Below are 8143 nucleotides of genomic sequence, written 5' to 3'. Positions count from 1 at the left end.
TTTTTTTTTTTTTTTTTTTTCATTCCCTTTTTTAAAACTTTTTTTTTTTTTTTTTTTTTTTTTTTGCATGTTGAACACTGAACCCCTGAGATTTTCCATTTAATTTTTGGTAACACATTTGGTTATCTGGGGAAAAAAAAAAAACCCCAACAACTTTAATTTACAAAACAGGCAACCTGGATCATTTACTCTGAAATTGCTGTGATTTAACTTTTTTTTTTTCTCCCCCCAATACTCTCCTGAAGCCACATTAGTGGCGTTGTGGGACAGAGGAATGCAGTGGTACACCACAAACATGCAGTTGTGCAAAGGCGCACACACACACACTGTGCCAGAGTGACCGCTCTCATGCTATCTTCTTCTTAATGAGGCTTTGTCTTACTCTGGGCTTGGAAGACAGGAGGTCATACAAGATCAGATTGAGACAAGGTCAGCCTACTCATCAAGAGCTGTGTAAGGAAGTCTGGAGCCAGTGTCAGTCCAAATCATATCTTCTAGACACAGGCAGGAAAGAAGCAGTATGTGTGCCTCTGTGTGTGTGGGTGTGTGTGTTCCCACTGAACTGTGTGCAAACATTTGTATGGTATGTTTTATCGGAGCGACAACATGCTCAGCAACTCTTCTCTACTTATTATATTTTACTTGTACCTGTCAGTCTCACCGGCTGTTTGTCAGTCACAAGGGAAGTCTTTAATCCTACAGCACATGATGGGTTACAAACAGGAAAAAAATGACAGACTAATCACTCACTGGTTTCAACAAATGTCTGTTGGTTCGACTCCTCATCGAGCATAAGGAAGCTGGAGTTGGGTGTCGGGACTGTTGTGAGACTCCAGAGGTGGTGCTTACTGTAAGAGCTCCCACTTTCACTTGGACGTAAAGTGTGTATTCTGTGAACCGAGTCGACTCAGCGCACACTTCTGTCTGCAGAAGATAGAGATTTTACACTTTAGCGTGCATTTTTTTTTTTTGTGACAAATTTCTTAAATTCCCACAATCTGAGTGAATGCACGCAACTCTGATGAGCTAGTTTAGTGTTTAACCTTGTTTCATCTCCACCAGCGCACACCTGTTACCGTAGCACAAGCTGTCAGTTTAGCTGATCTTAGATCACATTTTAGGCTAGAAACACTGATTTATCTACCGGTTCACCTCATGTTAAGTATAACTTTTCTCTTTAACTATGGTACAAATGACAAAAAAAAAAAAAGTTGCACACATAAGTAATAAAATATACAGAGAAATCTCATTAATGAGACTTATGAGAAAAAACTAAAAAAAAAAAAGACTTGTCAACATTTCAGGTACACTACAGCATACACCATCATAAACATACTATCCTAAATACCAAGCTCCAAGTACAAAATCAAACCCAAACGTTATTTTTTCCTGTTTTCTGAACTCACAGTTTGGCTTCTAGTTGTGTGAAAAAAAAGATAATAATAATAATAATAATAATGAGTCCTTTAGATACCAGAGATGCACACAAATCTTTATTCTAGGAGTATCGTTTACCAAGGGCAATGAGAGGAGAGGGACGTATTTGGTGAAGTTCACAAAGCTGCAGTGTGCGATCGGTCCAGTCAGTGTTCTCTGGCTTTAATAATTGTGATTTATGCTTTGTTCTTCAAGAGCATGTGCGATGTCAAGTCCTTGTGACACATCGACGAGTGACATATTTTATGGGCTCCAAGTGACCTGAAATCTCTATGACACACTGACATTCAGGTCCCTACTCTGTCTTCTCCAGCCGCAGCACATACAATCTAAAATCTCTAAGCGTTTGCCTGAGTTGAAGAGGAAAAAGAAGAAGAAGAAAAAAAAAAAAGAGATTTCAACCGTGGTTTTCTGCTACAAGGTAGATACGGAAGGTTATAACCAACACCACAAGAGAGAAACTAGGCCATCAGATGCCCCTGTTCTGAGATACAAATGCATCGGCGACACTTTTTCCCTGTGTTGATTTCGTCCTTGCTGCAGGATGCTTCGGATACGAGGCGCGTAATTCTCACAGGAGGACAGTTTTAGAAAGTTAAAACCTATGGGCCAGAAGTGGAACAATGAATCTAATGACCAAGAGGATAGAACTGGGAGAGCGAACTGGACAAATGGCGGAATATATTTGGAGCTTCTGAAGACCCACTGCGATTTGCTCGGCCCGGTACGTGATGGTCACAGTTCTGAAAAGAGACAAAGACCAACAAATGCCCAAAGCACATTAGTTTAGAATAGATGTGATGTAGTGGAGTGTATACTTCTGTGCATAAATAACATGTAACATAACAAAAACCTAGGACTTCTTGTTAGATGGTTTGCGATTAGACAACATGTAGAGCGTCTCTTTCTTGTGCTGCTCTGCATATTCATTTGCATATTTGCTTTAGATTTTTTTTAGATGGATCTTTATTTGATACTGAGTGTCTATATCAGTCTTTGATTATATTATAAACTACACTAGTCAGTTGTATTTGATGTTCTTTCTTTTAGAATTTGCATCTTATTATTAGGCCCCAAGTTTTGCAGTTGATTTCTATAAAAAAAATTAAAAAAAAACTTTTATATTATTTTTGTGTTGTTTCTACTTACTTTTTGAAGCAGCAAAGCAATAATTAGACCAGTCAATCTGTCATCATGTCTTTTTGAAAGTTGTGTCAGCCTGGGAGTGACAATTATATTTGACCATTTTCATATTATACTTTGTGGCAATGAATGTTTGTTTCTCCCCCATGATCTATTTAAAGGGACCAAAATTAAAGTTATATTTGATCTCAACATAAAGTGCCTTGCAATAGTATTCGTACAATTAAACTTTGATAAATTCAAAGTTTTGCTTTTTGGTGGTCAGACTGCTTTGGTCTCTTTGCACCTGAGAACCATTTTTCATAAGTTTGGTTTATCCTCTACATGGCATGTGGTCACCTTCAGATGGTGGTTGTCACAGATTTCTGTAAAAAAAAAAAAACCCATAAATAAATAAATAACTTTCACTTTTTCCAGTGTTCCATGAAGGCTCGATTTGCGGAGTTCGTGACTGAATGTTGTTCTGTCAGTGGTTCTCCTCATAAGCTGTGGTCTCTGCAGCTCCTCCAGAGCCTGCTGACTGCTTCTGCCTGGCTATTGAGTTCATCTGAAGAGCTACGTCTTAGTATGTTTGCAGCTGTGGCATAACCTACTTATTTCTGACTGATGGGTTGAACAGTAAAATGGGTTGAGCAGTGATTTTCTAAGCTGTCGATACCGTTTCCTAATCTAAACTCGCTTTAATCTTCTCCACAACTTTATCCCTTAACTTCAGGAAAACTATAGACCACACCAGATGAATGTTTGTTCACTAATGATCTTTAACAAGAAGCCTTCATTGAGCAATTTGTACATTGCTGGGCTCCAAAGTTCTGCAGATTGGAGCTCGAGATTTAATTTTGGGTCGTCAGACTAAAGGCCACTGAATACAAAAACATGAACTTTACATTTATTTTAAAACATTTTGAAAATCATCTTATTTATTCTCCTACTTTAAACTGATGGAATATTTTCAAAGGGTTTATGTAACATGGCAATGAAGTACATTGGAGAGTGTAGTTGTAATTTCAAGCACCCTTGGATTTGTGCACTTTATTCCATGAGGAAAATATCTTTTTAAATTCAGAGAACTGCCACTTTTATACATGTTCTAATTCAACAAAACATGCAAGTGAATGAAATGACAGAGGATTATGATATTCATCCACCTGCAGAACATAAGAACGACATGCCAAAAAACACATGACACTCATGGCAGGTGAGTGGGGTAAGGCTGATGGATCTCCTCTTCGTCTCGACGACTGTTTTCCTTCGACAACATTCAAAACGAGAGAAGATTTAAACTTGTACAACTCAGTTTGCATAAACAGATTTAGGAGAACAGACGAGACAAGAGAAGGTTTAAGAATTGTGACACCCCTCTGATGTGCGCAAACACAAATCCCTCCTAGTCGTACCCCAAACACCTCAGTTTGTAGACATAACAAAACAGAGTAGCACAAAAGTGAAATCCAAAAAAAAAAAAAGAGAAGGGGAAAGTGAAGGAGAAAATTCACTCTGAGTCCAAGGTCAGTATGACCAAAAATCAGAGATCTACCAACAAAGTATCTATCAAAAAGGGGAGAAGACGCCCTTGTCCCGACCCCTGCAGAGTTGCTGGAAAGATGGTTTCCTGTAAAAAGTTTATCCGAGGGTATACAGAAGATTAACGACTGTGTTTTCATTGGATGCTCTCTCATCGTCTCGCAGTACTTAGAGGTGATAAGATCAGAATATTTATCGAGCTTCCTCTCCAGGTCATTTGCTATGTTAATTTTACGAGCTTGATGCTGCCTTTGTTTTCGTGGTCATGTGTTATTTCTCCTGAACCCTGGAGCAGAGGGGTGTGGGGGGGATTTGTATACTTAGCATGCAGTGTCTTCAAATTAAAAACCCATCCATAATTATGTATGCAGAAAGGAAGAGGGGTGTGGGGGTGCATCGTGGATGGAACAACTAATTCTACTTGCTCACTGAGAAAATTAAAATGTATTATTTCACAATCAGATCCCCCTCTTGTTTTTTTTTGTTTTTTTTTCTACGCCTCGCTCCGTTTCTGTGGATAAATGTATTGTCTTGAGACAAAAATCATGCACCTATTGATTTCAGAGGGCAAAGAGCATCTTCGGGTTGTTTGGATGTTGAGACAAAAATCTGCATTCAGACTGGATTAACATGGGCTAATGATGAGATTAACAATGCACCCTTTGTGATTATCATTGTACTTCTCTATGTAGAAAAAAAAAATAAAAAAAAACAAAAACGCCCCCATCCATTTTCCGGACGACTTAAAAGCTCTTCGCTTCAAGTATATATAAAAAAAAAAACCCTAAAAAATAAAAACATTCAATACTTTTATAATATGGACAAAGCTGCAATTATTCCCCCCATTTTTTCTGTCACTGTCAAGTTCATTAAGTGATTGAACTGAATGGATTGAGGACCATCAAGCTTTGGGGTGGGGTTGGGTTGCGGGGGGCTCCTCTGATCATAAATCAGATTGGGGAGGGTTAGGACAACCACCACGGGTCTCAGCAACATAAGCCAAACCGTTGCAACTATGACCTCATCCTGGCCCGCGAAATATCCATAAAAAGCAAACATTTAGCCAAAGATAAGACATGAACTCCGGCATATGTGGACATCTATTACAATGATGAAGCTGTCTGAGCGAGGGAGAATCCCCCTCACCGTGACATCTGTGGGTTATTCATGTGAAATTACATAAATCTTTCAAACTGTTTTAAATCACTTTCAACTCCCCCCCTCCTCCTTTCTTCTATCTCTTTCACTCTATCCGCAAGCACTCACCATTAATGCCTACATCAGGCCACGGGAGCCAATTGTTAAGGAGAGGCTCTAAGTGCACGGCCCGATCGATATTGATAATGTCGAAAATGTGGTAGGAAAACGAGCGAGAGCGGCGGAGAAATATAAAAAGGGAAAAGCATAAATCTGAACGCGGTGAATAGGGGAGAGCAGCTGTGGTGGCCTCTGAATTGTCCCCCTTCACCTCTTTGGAAACATCATCAGCACTAATCAGAGCCTCGGCTAAAGAAAACGCTGGTCCTTGATTTACACCTATCGCCCTCCGATGCGTAGCCGATGGAGAGGGGACAGGGGAGAGGGGTTGGCGACAAAAGGAGGAGAAGCGGGAAAATGAAAAGAGTCGAGCTGGCGAGCAATAATGCGCCCAGACGCAAAAGCAAAAAGCGGCGTTCCTTCAAGGTCAGCCTCAGGTGAAGCAAAAGGTTGTGCACAGGTCATGTGGCTTTGGGTGGGTGGAGGGGGGTGACTGCTTCAGACGTTAAAGGGTGATGGCGATGGAGCAGGAAGAGGAGGGGCGGTTGTGGGGGGTGGCGTCCCTGCTCTCACATCAATCTGCTGGGCATGGACCACAGCAATAAAGGAGATGGAGAGACTTAGGCAGGAGAGAAAAGGGTGAGAAAAAAAGAAAATGTACAGGCAGATTGTGAAACAGCTCGCCTTTCAACTACTAACTGCTTTTCATGTAAATGTCTGGGACTGACACTTCTTACACCCCCCTCACCCGAGGCCTCCCCCCTCTCACACACACACATGCTCTCCATCGCTCTCTCTCTCTCTCTCTCTCCCTCTCTCTCTCTCTCTCTCTCTTCATCTCTTTTACTTCGGTACACTCTCTGTCAGCAGAAGAATAAAAGAGACGGGAAGGCGAGGGGGGATGAAAGGGGGCAGGAGAAAAGGGGGAGCCAAGAAGGGAGGGAGAGAAAAGACAGAGGGAGAGAAAAAAGTGGAGAAACCGGAGAAATCAGACTCTCGCCGGGGTTGGCGAAAGGTCAGCCCTGACAGGCTCGGAGGTTAAACTGCCGAGTTAAAATACTGTTCATTATCCTCTGCAGCCTCTTCCCAAATTCTCCTCCTTTGTGCCACAGTCAGTGCCCGGCATCAGAGTTCCCCCCCGCCCTATCTGTGGATTTATTAGACATTGTTGAGCAGCGAGAAAGGAGACCTTTTCTGTACAATAGTAGCAGTGATCCTATGGCAAGGACAATACCGCTGCCAACACAATTACAGAGCTTGGCTTGAGTTATAAGGGTAGTAGAGCCGACACTGTGTTTGCATGTGCTGTGTGATGATAAATACAACCAGCATGTGGTACATAAAATCAACTGTTTTTCTTTTTCTGTTTAGTTTATTTTTTTTAACTTACTTGCTCTGAAACAAAAATATACCAACAATTAATGAAAAAATAATTTACATAGCTTTTTTTTTTTTTTTTTTCCACTGCGGGGAATTTAATTAGTGCACACGAAGAGCAACAAAGCAGAGGGAATATCCATAACACGAATTAGGCCGAATCTCATCATTCATTACTCACCAGAGAGCAATGAGATGTGACACATGGCAAAAGAACCCTGCCTTGAACCGGACAAATTAAAAACACTAGTAATTAGCGCTATGCAAAACATGTTGTAAGTTTATTACCTGATTTATGTGGCATTTCTGTTTATAAGGGCATGCTGAGCTGGCTATCCGTCTTCCACCTAGCGGGCTCAAGATTCGGGAATGGCTTTAAATGATTTATTAAATGGACAAACAAATAAATCAGCGTGCACCTAATTTCCCTAATGATATTAGAAATGACTAACTGTACAAATTGTGCAAAGTATAAGCTACTATTAACCTGGAGCACCTTTCATTTTAAGGTGCTTCAAAACCGCCATCAATTCTCATCTGTGCTGAAACAAAAACACGATTAAAATTTTGACTCCTGCCACGCACTCCACAAATAAAAACACGCCACCCTCTCATCAATAACATTGCTATTTTCCGCTTTAATAAAAGAGGGTTGCGTACTCAGAGTTGTCAGCCATAAGTCAAAGCTGCCCTGCAGAGAAGTCAGCCAAAGTAAAACCAAGCCACAACAACATCCCTCCCGCCCGCCCGCCCTCCCAACTCCGAGCTTTCTACTTAATCTCAGTCTCTTGCACCGCTGTATTCTGAGTCACTTCCTGCTTCATGTTTTTCTGTTTAAAGAGACATATCGTTTTCATCGTTTGCCCCCTCCTCCCTCCCCCTTTCCTGTGGAGAACGAGCATAAAAAAAAACCCAGACTTTAAATCACAAGAGGCCGCAATCCTTTCACCTCCTTTCCTCCGCATTATGCTCATCTAAAAGTGAGCATCCAACACCTACTTAAATGTTTTAGCTCTGTGAGCATATAGGAACATAAATAATTCAAAATTAACCCCTGCTGAGGGGGCCTATGGAGATCATAAATTATTTTGTCCCCAGATGACGTTCCAGGGTTGGAACACCTAGAGGTGAGAGTAGGTGCTCATTTAAGCTAGTAAAGTCACATCTTAACTTCTGGATAATAATTTCTTTACGTATTTTATTGTTGGCACTGAATTTAAATGAGCTTTGGTTGTGCTGTAAAGAAGAGTAGGTATTCTATACTTGTAGAACTCCCGACAACCACGTTTTTTTGACACGCGGAACCTGAAAAGTGTGGCTTTTATTTGTATTTCGCCCCAACAATTCAGCTGTTTGCAAAGCCACCTTTTTGTTCAAACACTGCTGCAAATCTTTTGGGTTGCGA

General features: G+C 40.9%; 1 long non-coding RNA gene across 1 annotated transcript in view; it reads right to left on the bottom strand.

The window, feature by feature from the left end:
* Positions 1–1232, bottom strand: part of LOC106934728 (uncharacterized) — a 37762-nt gene extending 36530 nt beyond the window's left edge. Inside the window, exon 1 of the long non-coding RNA XR_001421751.1 lies at positions 751–1232. This is a non-coding gene — a long non-coding RNA (uncharacterized LOC106934728). The remainder of the gene's footprint in view (positions 1–750) is intronic.
* Between the last annotated feature and the right edge of the window lie 6911 nt (positions 1233–8143).

The sequence above is a fragment of the Poecilia latipinna genome, unplaced genomic scaffold, assembly GCF_001443285.1.
Source record: "Poecilia latipinna isolate Pla-1442-1.1 unplaced genomic scaffold, P_latipinna-1.0 Scaffold1850, whole genome shotgun sequence".
In the NCBI taxonomy this organism is placed as follows: domain Eukaryota; kingdom Metazoa; phylum Chordata; class Actinopteri; order Cyprinodontiformes; family Poeciliidae; genus Poecilia; species Poecilia latipinna.
The sequence above is the reverse complement of the archived record's forward strand: the minus strand, read 5'-3'. Positions and strand labels throughout refer to the sequence as shown.